This window comes from Pleurodeles waltl, chromosome 4_1 (genome assembly GCF_031143425.1).
Source record: "Pleurodeles waltl isolate 20211129_DDA chromosome 4_1, aPleWal1.hap1.20221129, whole genome shotgun sequence".
In the NCBI taxonomy this organism is placed as follows: domain Eukaryota; kingdom Metazoa; phylum Chordata; class Amphibia; order Caudata; family Salamandridae; genus Pleurodeles; species Pleurodeles waltl.
The window spans coordinates 449,514,216-449,530,816 of record NC_090442.1 but is presented as its reverse complement, the minus strand read 5'-3'; positions in this window follow the sequence as shown (position 1 = coordinate 449,530,816).

The following is a 16,601-nucleotide window of genomic DNA, read 5'->3' as shown; positions in this document are numbered from 1 at the left end:
CCGCTCACCTGCACTCTCCACCTCCACTCCCATTTACACGTCCCCTGTGTCCTCTCCCAGTGTGTCTGTGACGCCCCCTCCCAAAGTACACAAACGCGGGAACCCACACACCCAACATCCATCCACCTCACGACAGCCTCCAGTACCTGCACCTGCACCCAAAACACCTAAAGTGACACCTCCTACAACCACCTCCTCTTCCTCCACTCCCAGACCCCCTCCAACTACCCATCCCAGTGTTCGTCAGAAACTGTCCCTCTGCAAAGTTGACCTTTTTGCCCCCACCCACCTCCAATTCATCAGTCCCGTTGTAACACCTCAGCCAAAAAGCCTCCAGTACCAGTGGTGCGTGTTCAAGGTGTGTGGAGTGCACCGGCCACCAGGGCAGGCAGTGTGACCCAGAGCCAAGGCACTGCCAGTCCACCCCCTGTAAAGGCTCTGAAGTTGGAAAGTGGCCGACGGGACCGTGTGAAGACTCCTGGAGGCAAAACAACTCACAGGGGTCCCAGGGGGATTGCAGAGTCAGCTGTGACTCCTCTAAAGGTGGGGAAGGGCCAGAAGAAGTCTGCACAGCCTGGTGTGAGCATCACGGCGGAGAAGGGCGACATCCTTCCCGGCGGCCAGGATGCCACCGCCAGCACCGTCGTCACTGGTCCGGAGACCACCGACAGAGTCATTGCCCAGGAGGGCCCACGTATCGTCACTGGTCAGGAGACCACCGCCGGAGTCATTGCCCAGGAGGGCCCAAGTATCGTCACTGGTCAGGAGACCACCGCCACCACCAGAGTCATTGCCCAGGAGGGCCCAAGTATCGTCACTGGTCAGGAGACCACCGCCGGAATCAGTGCCCAGGAGGGCCCAAGTATCGTCACTGGTCAGGAGACCACCGCCACCGCCGGAGTCAGTGCCCAGGAGGACCCAAGTATCGTCACTGGTCCGGAGACCACCGCCAGAGTCATTGCCCAGGAGGGCCCAGGCAGCCACAGCCGCGCTGGGCAATGAGGGACCATCATGCCACACACCAATGCCCAGTCCAGAGAACGTCATGCCACACACCAATGCCCGGTCCAGAGAACGTCATGCCACACACCAATGCCCAGTCCAGAGAACGTCATGCCACACACCAATGCCCAGTCCAGAAAACATCATGCCACACACCAATGCCCAGTCCAGAACCGCCATGGCTAAGCACTGCTGAACAGTCCAGACACCGCCATGGCAAAGCACCGCTGAACAGTCCAGAACCGCCATGGCAAAGCACAGCTGAACAGTCCAGACATCGCCATGGCAAAGCACCGCTGAACAGTCCAGAACCGCCATGGCAAAGCACTGCTGAACAGTCCAGACACCGCCATGGCTAAGCACCGCTGAACAGTCCTGAACCGCCATGGCAAAGCACCGCTGAACAGTCCAGAGACCGCCATGGCAAAGCACCGCTGAACAATCCAGAACCGCCATGGCAAAGCACCGCTAAACAGTCCAGACACTGCCATGGCAAAGCACTGCTGAATAGTCCAGAGACCTCCATGGCAAAGCACCGCTGAACAGGGCATGCACCGCTGAAGAAGGAAAAGACCGCCACATCAAGCATCGTTATCCCATGTGCAGCTGGGACAGTGACGGGACAGGAACTGTCACGGGGAGACTAATCCAGTCTGGGCACCAGTCCCCCTCCAGAACCAGTGGTGGCTGTTATCTACTTGAGAGACTGTGGCTTTGCACTCCCCAGGATGGTACAGTTGACAAACCACCCACTGTAGAGACTTGAGAGACTGTGGCTTTGCACTCCCCAGGATGGTACAGTGGGCAAACCACCCACTGTAGAGACTTGAGAGACTGTGGCTTTGTACTCCCCAGGATGGTACAGTGGGCAAACCACCCACTGTAGAGACTTGAGAGACTGTGGCTTTGCACTCCCCAGGATGGTACAGTGGGCAAACCACCCACTGTAGAGACTTGAGAGACTGTGGCTTTGCCCTCCCCAGGATACATCAATGGGCATGGAGCCCCGTCGTGGATCTGGCTTTGCACTCATCCGGCTGAGGTGCCCCCCTTCCCTTCCCTCTGAGGTGCCTGTTGTATTTCTCTCTGATGCCCCGGCAGTGTTCTCTCTGTTTGTGGACAGGTATCTTGTGTGGGCCTCGCCCATGCATTTTTGGACTAGTGGTGCACGGACATTGATATGTGCATATCTGCACTAATTCTCGTAATGTATATACTTTTGAATGATTTTATAATATATCTGTATATATTTGAGACATGTATATTGAAACATTACAATGTTTGAACTGATTTCGTTTTGTCTTTGCATTCTTCCGGGGGGGTTGTGGGTTGTTACTGTGATGTTTGTGAATGCACTGGTGTGTGTGTTGTAATATGCGAGGGTGGGGGTGGGGGTGTTGCGTGTGTGTGTCCCTGACTTTTGCCTCCCCCCTCCCCTATGTCGTAGGTGCAGTACTCACCGTTGTCTTCGCCGGCGCCGGCGTTGCTCTTCGTAGATGAGTAGGAATACAAGCGCCGGTAGGATTTGTAATTCCGGATCCATGGAGTCCTCCTTACTCGTGGGATGTGTTCAGGTGAGTGTTTTCCCATTGCAGAAACTGTTTCCGTCGTGTTTTTATCCACGGTGATTCCGCCCCAGAAAAGGTGGCGGATTGGCGGGTTGTGATACTATGGGTGGTACATTGTCTTCCGCCTGTCTGTTGGCAGTGACTGCCGTGCTGCTTGTCTGTACCGCCGTGGTGGGCGGTGTGTTAAAGTGGCTGTCTTTGTTGGCGGTTTTCGCCAGGGTCATGATTCCCTTTTTTTGGCCGCCGGCCTGTTTGCGGTATTACCGCACCTTTAATACCGTCCGCCAGGGTTATAATGACCCCCTATATCTTTTAGTAAAGTTAGTTTTGAGATTGTGTGTTTGAAAATGCCACTTTCAGAAATTAGGCATTTTCTTGTTTAAACCATTCTGTGACTCTGCCTGTTTGTGGATTCCCTGTCCGGGTCAGTTTGACAGTTGGGCTGTTTGCACCTCTCTCTAGACAGTGACACAAAGGGAGCTGGGGTGTAGCCTGCATATCCTGATGAGCCATCTGTGCTAGGAGGGAGATGAGGAGTGGTCACTTACACTTGAAAGGGCTGTGCCTGAACTCACACAATGAAGTCTCCAACCCCCTGGTGTGTGTCTGGGGCCTGGCCTGGGCAAGGCAGCATCTCGCAAACTAGGGAGACTTTCTTTTTAAGTAGGCCTACTTCAATGGGCAAAATGGGTAGAAGAAGAGCACCCAAACCCCTGAAAATTAGATCACTTCTGGAAATCAAGAGGAACCTCTGCCTGGAGAAGAACTGAGGAAAAGTGCTGCCCTGCCTGTGACTGTGCTTTGTGGAGCTATCCTGCAGTTGCTGCTTCTGCCTGTGCAAGGGGACAACGACTGGAGTTTGTTATGCATTCCTGCTTGAGAAGAAATCTCCAAGGGCCTTTCCTGAGCTTGCCTCCTGTTGTTGAAGTCTCAGGGCCATCAAATACTTCCCCTGCCAGCATCTGGACTCTATGCTGAGACTCCTTCCCGGCCAAGTGGTGCCTTATCCAGTTCCTGGGGCCTTGAAGGATGATGCTGGCAGACCAAGACTGAAATTATTGCACAGACCGACGTGCAGGGCAAATTTTGCTGCATCATCCAAGACACGGCTGAGAAATGACACGCCGCCGGCTTCGTGGTGGAAATCAACACTCCACCTGTATCAGTAGGAAGATCGACACTCGGCTGGAGAAATAATGCACAACACCCGCTGACGGAGGCTGATAACATCGCAACCCACAAAGTGTGACTTTTCGGATACCATGCGGCAGGATTTTCGACGCAAACCTCGCTGGGTACGGAAAAACAACGCAAAGCCTGTCCGGACTTGAGGTGCCTGTCCCGATCGAAGCATCGCTGTCCTGCGGAGAGGAAAAATTATAGATGTTGATCTGACCGGAGGAGGAAAGACGCATGGTCTCACTTGCGAGTGAGAAATCCATGTTTCTCTGCCCTTTTCTGATGCACACATGCCCGTGCGGTGTTATTTTGATGCAACCCAGGTACTTTTTCACGCTAACAGAGTTAGCACTGTTTTCTAAGGATTTAAGTCTCTTTTTGCTTTTTTTAATTCAGAACTTGACTTGTGTATGGTGGATTTTTGTTGTTTTGGTCTTGTTTTGTTTAGATAAATATTACCTATTTTTCTAAACCTGTGTTGTGTCATTTTGTAGTGTTTTCACTAAGTTACTGTGTGTGTTGGTACAAAAACTTTACACCTAGACTCTGAAGTTAAGCCTGCCTGCTTGTGCCAAGTTACCAAGGGGTTGAGTGGGGGTTAACTGAGGGTGATTTTCCTTTACCCTGACTAGAGTGAGGGTCCTTGCTTGGACAGGGAGTAACCTGACTGCCAACCAAAGACCCCATTTCTAAAAACTGTTTTTCACATTTTGCTGTTGACCCAACCAGTTGATACCTATACAGCAGTACTGTGGTATTCTCCTTATGCCCAGACTACCTTCTTGCAAAAAAACTAAAATGTTTAATATAGCCATAGTAGCCTGGTCAATAGTTCTGGAAAACTGGCGATCTAAATGAACCCCAACATACCAACAATGGTGAGGCAAAATGTTCAGTGTTAAGGAACTAGAACAATGATATGCATTTAGATCTGGATCCTAGACTACATTTCAGCGATTATGGGAGGCTTTTGGATTAGGAGATTATCTATCCTTTGTCTGTAAGAGACAGAATGTTTTTGAATTCTATAATGTATGAAGAACTTCAGGCTCTTGTAAAATGTGCAATAGAAATTGAGTATGTTAAAACAGAAGGTGGAGGAAGTGGGAAATGTGCAATGGAAAACGATCTATTCTCTGGTTCAAAATGCATCTGATAATAATTAAATATCCTGTTATTAGATGTCTTGGTTGATTGTAAATCTGTATTCGGAGGATTGATGAACTCTTCCAAAAACAAAATTGGGCTCAACTCTTCTCCTCTCAGATTGTTATCAGCATTCAGCCTGGGACTGGAGGTTGCAGCAATATGTCAATCCGGCAAGTTCTGTCAGGTAAATCTCGGGCAGTATTTGGTGTCATAATCTGGGGCAAAGTGATTTCAGAGGTGTTTTATGTTAATTGGACCCCTATTATCTGTCTTAAGGAACATATGGACAGATGTACAATGTTTTTCCTGGTCACAAATGGCCTAATTCACAGAATTAGGCCATTTGCAACCACAAAAAACCATGCCAAGCTCCCAAAAAATGTTGCCACTGCAAATGATACAGGGACTCTGCAACTGAATAGTTTGCCCCAATGTGAGGTTAAACACCAAAGCATGACATTCCGCAGCAGCCGCAGTACCCTAAGGTACTCTGCCTTCTGTCTGTTCACTAATTCCACTACTGTCAGCTTGTCCACATGCAAAAATGAATGGTTTGTGTCACCAACCCATCTCCCTACAATTTCCAAGCCACAAGCAGTGGAAACATTCCCGGAACACAATACTCCTGCCTTGTGTCAATCATGGCTCCATCCATGCTGCTGTGCTCTACTGTCCATCCCCAAAAAGGCTGAATCCAGTGACCCCTGTCACATCCGACGATATCAGCACCTGCCCTACAGTATCCTCTATCCCAAAAAGCCATTGACCCTGTTTAAAACCATAAAAGAAACATGTCCCACATCCGTATGTCCTCCCTCATGCCCCCTGTGAAGTGAAAAGTATGCACCTGCTATCGCAACTCCCTCCTTGCTTAAAAAATTTCCTGCACCCTTGCACCACCCGGCATGCAAATGTTTGAGGAAACCCAATAGCCTGTATGCCATGGGCCATTGAATTGATCGCAGCAACTCGCTCCACCACATAAAGGTCAGAAATCTCTTTTACCTTGCCTTGTGGCAGTCTTGCCTTGAAGGCCACTGTGTCCAGCTCGATTCTTAAATTGTCAATATACCTCTGGTATCCTCTGTCTGTACAGGAGCCAACGGAAACACCAAACCTCCCTGCGAGCCGCTCAAAAAATGGCAAAGCCGTACCCCACTACCCTGAAACCATTTATTTCCCTAAAAAAAGAAGTTGTCTAGCTAGTGCGGCACCGTCCGGTGCCCACTCCCTTCATGGAAATGTACCGCAAGCTTGGAACAAATCACAAGGGATCGCAACCCCATGGGCAGCACCCCGTCCACATTTATTGCCCCCAATGTAAAAGTTCCTCAATATAGTCAAATCAAATTGCTTCTTCAACTGTCACCTTTGGCCAATTCAGCACCTCTCTCACACTTTCGAATGAGCTGAATAGCATCATCCACCAACGCATACACCACTTGCATACCTGCCAGCGTGATGAAGTCATTCACTGACGTCCCGCCATCCATGACAAGTGATGTATAAGGGTGAAATGTGTATTTTTTTTTAAGGCACTCCCCCCTCATAGGTGGAATCATCAAAAACGCCACTGTCACTCATAACATGTCCCCACCATGTTTGCCCCTTGCCACTTCTTTGTGCACTCAGTCGCCAACACACCTGCCATTTCTGGTGCAGACCGCAAACTGTCAGCCCAACGCCACATACACGGCCTTGGTGTCCCACAATGAAACCGACTTTGTAGCCCCCACCTAAGCTTGCACGCCATGACCGTACCTGGATACATGCGCAGCCATGGTAGCAATTTATTTTCGTATTCTTTTTTCCTCCTCCACCAAATTGGCGTAGGAGCCTCGTAGCCCAGCTTCTCCCCATCCCCCTCTATCCCTTCTTGCCCTCTGCTGTTCAGCAGTGCTGGGCAGGGAGAAGCATTGAGCATACCCATCTTACCCGCGACCAGGTGTTTTCCCCCACAGTTTGAACACTCAATATCGAAAGTGCACTGATGTGTGGGACAAAAAACCCTTGCTACATTTCCAGCAGGCTGCTGTACCAGGCATCTGAGGTCGTTTATGAGAATACACTGCCCCCCTTTTTGGGTCGGACGTGGCTGAAAAAACTTGAGTCCTTGTGAAGCAGCCTGAAACTGTCGACTCCTTCCTGCTTCCCCAATTCCTGGCCTTAGTTTGCTCCGCAACGTGAGAAACCAAGAGGCCTTGCTAAGCAATACAAGGGAGCCTCATCCTGTGTCCCCGTCTCCTTATCCTCACCCTCAGTCTCCCCTTCTTATTTCATCTCTCCCTCCCCACCCAGGCCCTTCGACTCCATGCCTCACCTGTACCAGGCACTCCGTGTATGGAGTCATCACCCATTCCAAGGATTTGCCATGCAGGGCACCGTGACTACTCAGCAAAATACTCCAACGGACCACTATTTATCCTTATCTTGCACCACCTGTGCCCGTACTCCTGCGTCTGCCACTGACTTGCGACCGTGGTTCCCTTCTCGTGTAAAACTCCATATGCCCAACCTGAAAATCTACAAAGTATTTACTGAAAAGAGATGCTGCGCCACTCTTGCGCTCCTTCCCCTTCCTTCTTCTAAAGTCACCACACGCTCGTGGATCTCCCATTCCTCCCAATCTCCAAAACCACCTCATAATCAAGTGCCACACATACTCGTCTGTCAGCACACATGTGTCCTCCGCACCCTCAGCATATGTCACATCACGCAACTCCCAAGCTCCTTACCCCTCATGGTGTGTGCCATATGTGTGGTAACCACTTTCACACATTGTAGAGAAGGCCACCGGAGACCCCTCTAGTTCTTCAGACCAAAGTCCAGGGGCCGTGTTGTGCCCCGTTGGCTTCACCACCTTTTTTCCAGCCTTCACCACTGACTTTGACTCTCTGCGTTTTGCATGGCCATGTGTGCCACGTGCGCCCCATACGCTGCCTGCCCTTTTGGCTGCTCTAGCCTGCTGCCTTTTACTGTGATCCCCTTGTGGCCCCCTGACTACACTGCTCTAGCTAGTCCCAGGCTCCTCCCTGTCCAGTGCCACGCCCCCCCCACCCTCCTTTGCAGTTGCCTCTCTGTCACCTCCACCCGCATAGCTGAGCCCACCTCCTTTCAGTATCCGAAACCCCCCTACTGGCTCCTGAATCATGGCCTCTATCCACTATAGACCAAGACCCGACTACCACTGGTGCTGCTGTCTCCCCCATGGCCCTTCCCCCAGCCATTGGCTTGCTCACCCAGGAGTCACCCCACACTAGTATGCTTCTCCACGCCCCCTTAATTGCCCGCTGAGGACTCTTGTGGTAAACCTGGCCCTGAGCCACCGACTTACCTCTATTCCTTGCCTGCCATGAGCCCGCCAGCACCCCTACACGCCCTGAGAAGTCTGGGGCTGGGCTTTGCCGCCCCTTCCATGCTCCCCTCCCACCACTCCCTGCGTCTGGGCCCTGCTCAGAAGGTGGTGTCATGTCCCACGCTGCTGACACTGCCCTGGCCAGCATGCCTGGCCAAGAAAACCCCGGGCCCTTCCACCCCCTGCTCCACCTGCAGCCCGCGGCCCTATGCGGAGCCACAACTGCAGTAAGTGGGGGCAGACGCTGCATCTCCGCCTCCCCAGCCATCTATTCGCCGCACTTATTCGGGCCTGAGCAGATCTGCCCTGCTGGCTATCAATTACAATTGTTTGAATTAGCGCTATATTCCACTGTTACTAAGATTAACTCTGCCGAAGGAGAAATCAGACATGCGATTCACTTATCCCTGGCCCTGCAGGCCCTTTCAGGCTAGTGTTCCTTTACATACAAAGAGGCTGGTGGTTGAGAGGATATAAATTAGTGAAGTGATCGGAATAGTTTCATCTCGGCATCGAGATTCGAGACCCGAGGTAGTGATCACACAAGGGTGCAGAGTAAAGGATCCTGGTGTAGGAGTGCTGCACACTCCCCGTTCGCAGAGCCACAAAGCTTCATGGTAATAGAAAACGGCAGCACGGGGCAGATCTGCCACCATTGCACTAATCCGGAGTGGCACCAAAAACATGAGCACCACCGCCAACCAATTCTCTTTTCATTTGGGTGCTCGGGAAGCGAGTGTATTTGATCCTCCCTGGGTAAAATCACCCATGTGTTTGCCCGATCAAAAAACCAGCCCAACATATCTTTCCTACACTAACCTCCACGGCCAAATTCTCAGCAGCGCGGCAGGCTGTCACGGAAGAGGTCGTTCCCCTGTTACTAATCCCTCTATCTACCCCACCCTTAGACCCTCCCCAACCTAGACCCCAACCAATCCCTCTCCTGTCATGTCACTTCCCCCGTCTCCAGTGCTCCCATGCATCTGCTCTCCACGGGACCCTAAATTGCAGCATGTTAACATCACATGTTATCGTACTTCATCATAAAGTAAATATGTTCATGACACAACCACTTTGTAAGCACTCTATAGGTCACTGCTTGCATCTGGGCGCTTAGCTACTCGGAAACATTTCAGTGCAGTCCCAGAGAGATCATATTATGCATTCAGCATGTCTATGCTTCTGAATGCCAGATATATTTTACTTATAGCAACACGTTTGTATTGATCTGAAATTAACTGCAGATGGGCGTTATATCATATCATTCTTGCATCGTTGGAAAACACATGGATTGTTATTCCGAGCTGGAATCATTTTATCAACCACTAAAAAAGAATCAAAGATGAACCGAGAATCAAAGACAGCCCGATACATTTCTATTCATACAAGCCCTACATTGCACGGAATGAGCACTGCAAGAGACAATAATCTTTTCCACAGGCGTGCCTAGGGTGTTTTTTTTGCAGCAAAGCCTTCCGCAAAAAAGTGTGCATGATCTACAAACTAGAACATCAAACAATCACAGTTAAGAAACACAACAAAATACATAAGAATAAAGTAAAAATAAATGAATTTCATGATTAAAATGTCGCAAAAATTAAGCAAATCTCAGGTAAAGTTCAGGTGATATTCAAAGCATTCCTTTGGATGCTTTTTCTACTTTTACCAGTTTGTGGAAGTTGAATGTTAAATACATTGATGATCAGGCTGTTATTTTAAGAGGCATATTTATGAAAACAGACGCATCGCTGCGGTAAGGCAGTGATGGGACAGAAAACGTTGCACTGCGATACAACAGTTTTCAATGCCATGGATGCGCTGTATTTACAGTACAACACACCAGGGCGTGAGATCCCATGGTGCATCAAAAGAAATGACGTATCCGTGGGACGGCTTCGTAGAGAAAACTGATGCATCTGCAGCAAAAGTGATGCAAGGCTGCTCTGCAGCACACAAAGTGATGCAAACCAGCTTTGCATCACATTGGAGTGTGTCATATGTCAAAAAAACTTCAAAAAGTGGCACATTTGAAACAAGATTTCCCTGTACCTCAAAAGAGAAATATGGAGCAGGTGACAGGTGGCAGCAGCAGTCAGGGCAGCAACCACAACAACCCCAGCCAGGATGTACAGACAGACCCACAGGAGAAGAGTAATTTTAGTGAGAGAGGAATAAAATACTCGTTTCAGAGGTGAAAATATATGAACATCAACCCTTTGTCACTTCGAAACTGCCAATAGGGAAGAATGAGGCCATTTTGCAGTCCATAGTGGATAACATTAACAGTGTTGAGCAAGCTAAAAAGACAGTGTCAGAGTTGAAGAAGCGCTAGCGCAATTATAAGCAGAGGATCAATGAGAAACTCACCAACAACCTGAAGGCAGCCATGCGGACTGGAGGAGGAGGACCTGAGGACCTGGAGGAGCAGATCTGATCTCCTTGAAGGAGCAGGTGACATTAGTCATCCCAGCAGAGTTGGTGGCAGGAGTGGAAGGACTTGACAGTGCAGCCTATGAGGACAACAAGACCTACAGGCTAAGTGGCTATATGGGACTAAGTATGTCAAGATCTGCAGTGCACCATGCTAATGACCTAATTATTGGGAATTTGGCATATAGCAACGCAGCAGGTCGCGTTGCTGCGTTGCCTTATGCCAAAGTGAAAGGGCAAGAATTTACCATATTTATCCTTTTCCCCTGTGCTGGGGCCATTTCCTCAGCCTGGCACCAGCACAGACACCCTTGTTCCATGAGGCTACTGTGTCTGTCTTGGGACCATGCAGCCAAATGTGGACTGCAAAACAATGGAATGGTTTGGTATTGTCAGAGGATAAACTCCTCACCTGAGCAGGGAGTCAGGTGTAAGGCATGTGAAGTATCACCACATAGGAACATGTGCAGACCCATATATATAGTCACTAGCATGATTTACATTGCATGCATCTGTCCTGATGTGCATGGTGAGAGTACATAGGTGTTGCTTGTCATGGTAGATACCAACCTAAGTCTTGTCATGTACATGTTCACACTGGGTGTGGGGGTGAATGCAAGTGATGCACACCAGAGGACCATGTGTGTTTGTTCTAACAATCGATTTTGTGTGAGTCCGGTGGGCCCCTAGTACCGCAGTGCAATGTAGGTGGGGCTGAGCATATTGAACTGGAACTGTGTCTGAATGAGGAGACATTGAATAGCAAGGAGGTGAGAAGTGACATATTTACTGCAAGGTAGCCTGAGCAACACACATACACACTGCTGTGTCCGATAGTTTCACACTTGTGTTGCAGCTGGGAAAGGATAGTATAGAAGAGGGCATAGGTGTGCTACATCTTACGTATGATGTGGAACTGGGTGAAGATGTGTCACGTGTCAGGTTGGAGCTGAAAGAAGAATTCTCTTACTGTGTCATATAGGTCAAAGCAGGAGGACGTCAGGGAATTGTGACGTGACAGGATGAGCCTGGTTGTCACAACCATGAGCAGGATTTATGGATGGTGAGATGTATGGGCCTAGTTGTGAAAGAAAAACAGGGAAGGTACATGTCACTGAATATCATCACTACAGGAATGGGGGCTACAGCTTGACCTGGGAGGCTGGGTTTTGGTTGCAGTACCCTCTGCTTTTTGCCTGGAATCTGATGTGGTTTTGAATAGTAAGTGCCATGGGCCCCTGCTAAACATGTTCCTAGGGTCAAATACTTTTCCCCAAAACTGTACTATGTTTGACACTTCAGCCATCCTTGTAAGTCCCTAGTAAATGGTACACGTGGAACCTAGGGCAGGGGTACTGAAGAGGCACACACGGAGCCGCTGCAGCAATTGTGCCACTCTGAGAGACCCCACACCAGCCTCATGCAGACTGGCATTTCAAGTGCATGACAAGGTATATTTAAAAGTTGAAAACTCAACATGGCACTCACCAAGAGTGCCATGCCTAAAAATAATACTTGCAATATAGGTAAGTCACCCCTCTGGCAGGACTTTCAGCCCTAAGGCAGGCTGCAATATAATGCATGTGAGGGCATACATGTGCATGAGCAAATATGCCCCTACTGTGTCTTTGCAAAACCTTAAGACATAGTAAGTGTACTGTGAAGTAATAGGAAATACATGTACTGGACACTGGTCAATAACAGTCCCCTAGCTACATGATGGCCTATCTGAATATTGAGTTGTTTGGTATCAACCAACTAAGAATAACAAACCCACACTGATGCCAGTGTGGGATTTATTATAAAGTGTACCCAGAGGGTATGTTATAGGTGCTCCCTGCAAAACCTAACAGCCCTGGCATGGTTGCTGTCTGGTCTTATCCAGCCTGCCATCATCAGACAGAAGTCTGGACTCCTGGGGTGAAAACCTCTGCTCTGAGGAGCCAGATCACAAAGCCTTCCCTGGGTGGAGGTTTTTGTACCTACTCCCCCAGGCAGGCATCCTGTACCAATAGTCAGCTTCAAAAGCCTTACCACCTTTAAATTTCTGACCCACATTTCTGCTGCTAGACGCAGTTGGCTGCCCAATGACCCCCACTTTTGAGTGGGGAAACCCACTGGAATGCTTGGCCAGAGTGGGAGGAGTGGCTGCCCTCAGACTGCATCAATCCTCAGGTGTGGCAGGTGAGGTGACCAATCCATTTCATTTTCTTCCATCAAGGATGGCAGAAAAATAGCCAATTGGGGTTAGGGATATGACCCCTACCCACAGGAAGTGGTCACATAGTGGGTGTAGCAACCCTAAGGTAGGTGGCCCCTTGGCCACTACCAGGTACTCCCCCTAATGCCCAATAAATGCAGAATTTAATGGACATGCCTAGACCTGAAGATCAGAAGGACACAGGAAGACCAGGAACAAAGAAGACCAGAGGCACAAGAACAGAAGTCTTGCTGCAAGAATAAAAAGACACCAATCCCTGCCTGCTACTCCTAGGACTTGACAATCACCACTGAGGTGTTGCCTGGAAACCTGAAGGACTCTAAAAACCCCTAGAGCACCTTCAGCCTTCTGAATTCTCCAAGAACCTCCCTCAGAGTGAAGGTATCACTCTCTTGCAACCTGCAAGAAAGGAACCAGTGAAGTACAGTTCACTGACCGGCCACTGACCAATGAAGTGCACCCAGCCGCCTGATCAAAGTCCACATGACAGACCCGAAGGACAAAACCTACCAGTGTGCCACGTTTGGTAGCACTGTGACTCTCAGGGCCTGAAACATCCTATTGCCCGTGATACTGGATACTGGACCCCCCAACATCAGACACCCAAAAGCAAAGTCCATTCAAGACTCTCCAAGGAGCAGAAGCAAGCGCCAATTGAGGGACTTCAGGGCACCCAAGAACCACCTTCCATAGTGGCCCTGCTGATCTTCAATCTACCCTCCAAGTGTACTTTGCTCCAAGGACACCCTGATGCAGAACTCTTAGCTGACCCATCTGCACTGCACCCAGCCTCCCTGGTCCCCGCAAAGCCAAACCAGCTGTGCTCTAGTGGTCCTTAACCCCTTGCAACTTCTACATTTCAAGGAGACCCACCAGTCTAACCTTCAATTCCACCTGTGCAGTGTGTTTCTATGTGGTCCCCTTCTCCATTGTGCACCAGCTCCAAGACTTTCAGCTGCTGCTCCCTCTTCAACCAGGAACCGCCCAAACTTCTCCAGCTGTCCCACAGGACATCTTAACAGCTTTGAACTGAAAATAGAAGGTGACACTTGTGAGAGCACAGCCACATTTTTTTTGCATTTTTAAAGCTTTTTCCATTAATTCCTGTGGTTTGTAGTTACGCACAATAAGCATTTATGTTCTGAACTTTGACAAAAGAAGTACTTACCGTATATTGATGATCTTGGTCTTAAGAAAATGATAACAATCTGAAGTATTTTTGTAAGTTGGCCTTGAGCTATTCTTCAGTGTGTGTGTCCAAATTACATGGACTTGTTGAACAGTGCATGTCTTTTTTGAACACTATATAGAGAGCCAGCCTCCTGCATGACTCATAGCTCTCAATTAGAGGCAACCATGTTGGTCATTTGGATGTGGTAACTCATATTGTTTGTGTTGGCATCACTTGAGAGTCAAATGTATGATCTGGCTTCCATCAGTGTGTGACAGTATGTGGAGCTCCTGGCCCAAAATGAGGATTGCCAGAGGAGTCATGTAGTTGTACATGTGATTAGAGCAGAGTCAAACAATGTGTGATACTCTGCATATAACCAACTCTGGCAATGGTGAAATGGGGTGAGCTTCAGTGATAGCAATCTCTCAAGTTTGACTGGGCCTATCCCACAAGACTTGGTACACAGTGCTTACTCTTTTGAGCTATGTAGCAAAGGGTGTGTCTCATTAAATCCCATGAGTATACACAAATAGCACAACAGTTGTAAGTACATGCCCTTACACATGTCTGCAGTGTAGAAAGTTTGCTAGCTATGTAGAATTGTGTGGATGCATGTCAACTATGAGCCCTTGGCCACATCAATGCTCAATGTGCATGCAAGGCAGCACAATAAGGCATACTGCCAGGGCGTACTGTGTGAAAGGCAGACTGCATAATTAACTCAAATACATGACCAAACCCACATCACTTTACCAGGAGCTGTGGGCTGAGTAATGGCCAGATGGAATTCAGACACCCTGGTGACTTGGTGCAATGTGCACAGTAGTGATGTCAATACATGAAACATTCAGTATAGACATCATGAAAAAGAAAGATAATCACCAAGGCATATGTGGACCTTATCTAAACTTACGGGTAAGCCAGCAAGCAGTGTAATTGTGTTGCAATTTTGGTTTTAACAAAATAATCACTGTTTGTGGAACAATGCATCTAAAAGGCAACTGCATTTCAACTTTGCATCACTTCCTATCAAGCCACATATATCCTATACATCAATGTTGAACTGAAAGTGAATGAGAATAAATTCTGTATGTCAGCCAGATTACTCATTTCAACATCTAGCATAGGTCACCGTTGACATATCCCTATTTCATTTCAGAGGAAGAAACACCACCCACTGACCTGCTGCCTGTCTAGGAAGATCAACCTGCTGGCAATGACATTCTGCCCCCATTAATAATTACACCTTTCATCAACTTCTGGACATTGGAACACCTTCTCCACTTGTGGGAGGGACTGACAGCGATGCTGGGTGTCCTAAGGAACTGCATACCACAGAACATACCCCATCTGTTAGCCCAAGGCCAGCTCTGTACTGTGAGGGCCCCCAAGTTGTCCTCCAACAGCAGGTGGTAGGAGTCCAGCATGAGCTGGAAAATGCAGTGCATGTGGGGATAGAGACTATTGCAGGCACCATAGAAGGAGTCAGTAGGTGCCTCAGTCCCAATAAGGACACCTCAGAGGCAATAAGAGGCACCTACCCACTGCTCCATAGATTGGAACAGTACCTGGCTGACATCACTGGTGTCATGAGGCAGAGGCAAGAAAAACAGCCCTTCTGATGTTATCACCACACTGAGGGCTATACACTCCATCATTGAATCCATGGAGCAGAAGCAGCACTCTTATATTACAACAATGGGTGCCTTCCACCATGTCATTGTTGCTACGTGAACAAACCAGCAGGCCCTTCTCAGCACTGTGCGGCCTTCCTTTTTGAGACAGGCAAATGCTGCTGCGGACAAGGGAGCCACATCTTCAACCCCTGATGTGTGTGTGCCTCGGATGCCTTCTGCACAAACACCACCACCCCTAGGGGAGGCACAACACACATCAGAGGAAGAAGATGTGGACTTTACCAATTTCCAGGGGAGAACTAGTCAGTAACATTTGTCTGTGGCTCTTGGACAGTTTCCCATTGGACCTGTATTAGTTATAATCCTGTTGACCATGTCATCTTGTACTGTCTCCTTTTTGTATGCACACCTGTTGATCTGACCCAGTTGTGAACTGTTGATAAGGCCTACCTTCCCTAACGGGCAATTTGGACCTCCTCCTCTCTGGGATACTCTTCTCCTCTACATGTAACATAACATATATACCCCATGGACTCCTGGCCTGATTTAGATCTTGGTGGATCTCATCCTGCCATAGTTTTTATGTCAGATAATCCATCCACTGACTAGGTGGTCCGTCTGCTTTATTTAGACGCTGGTGAGCCTATAGACAAAGGTCTGTCAGCGAACCACCGTAACCACCAGAATTTCACATCTGCATTGATGGCGTAATAGACAAAAGTGACTGGCTGCAAATTTACTGCCAGGCCAATCATGATGTGCATCACAGACTATGTAACTGTGGTGTCTAAACATTCACACCTGAGCTGGTGGATTTGAAGGCCCATAAGGTGAAAACTTACCTTTTCTCTACTATTCACTTTCCTTGCTGCCATGAACCAGAACA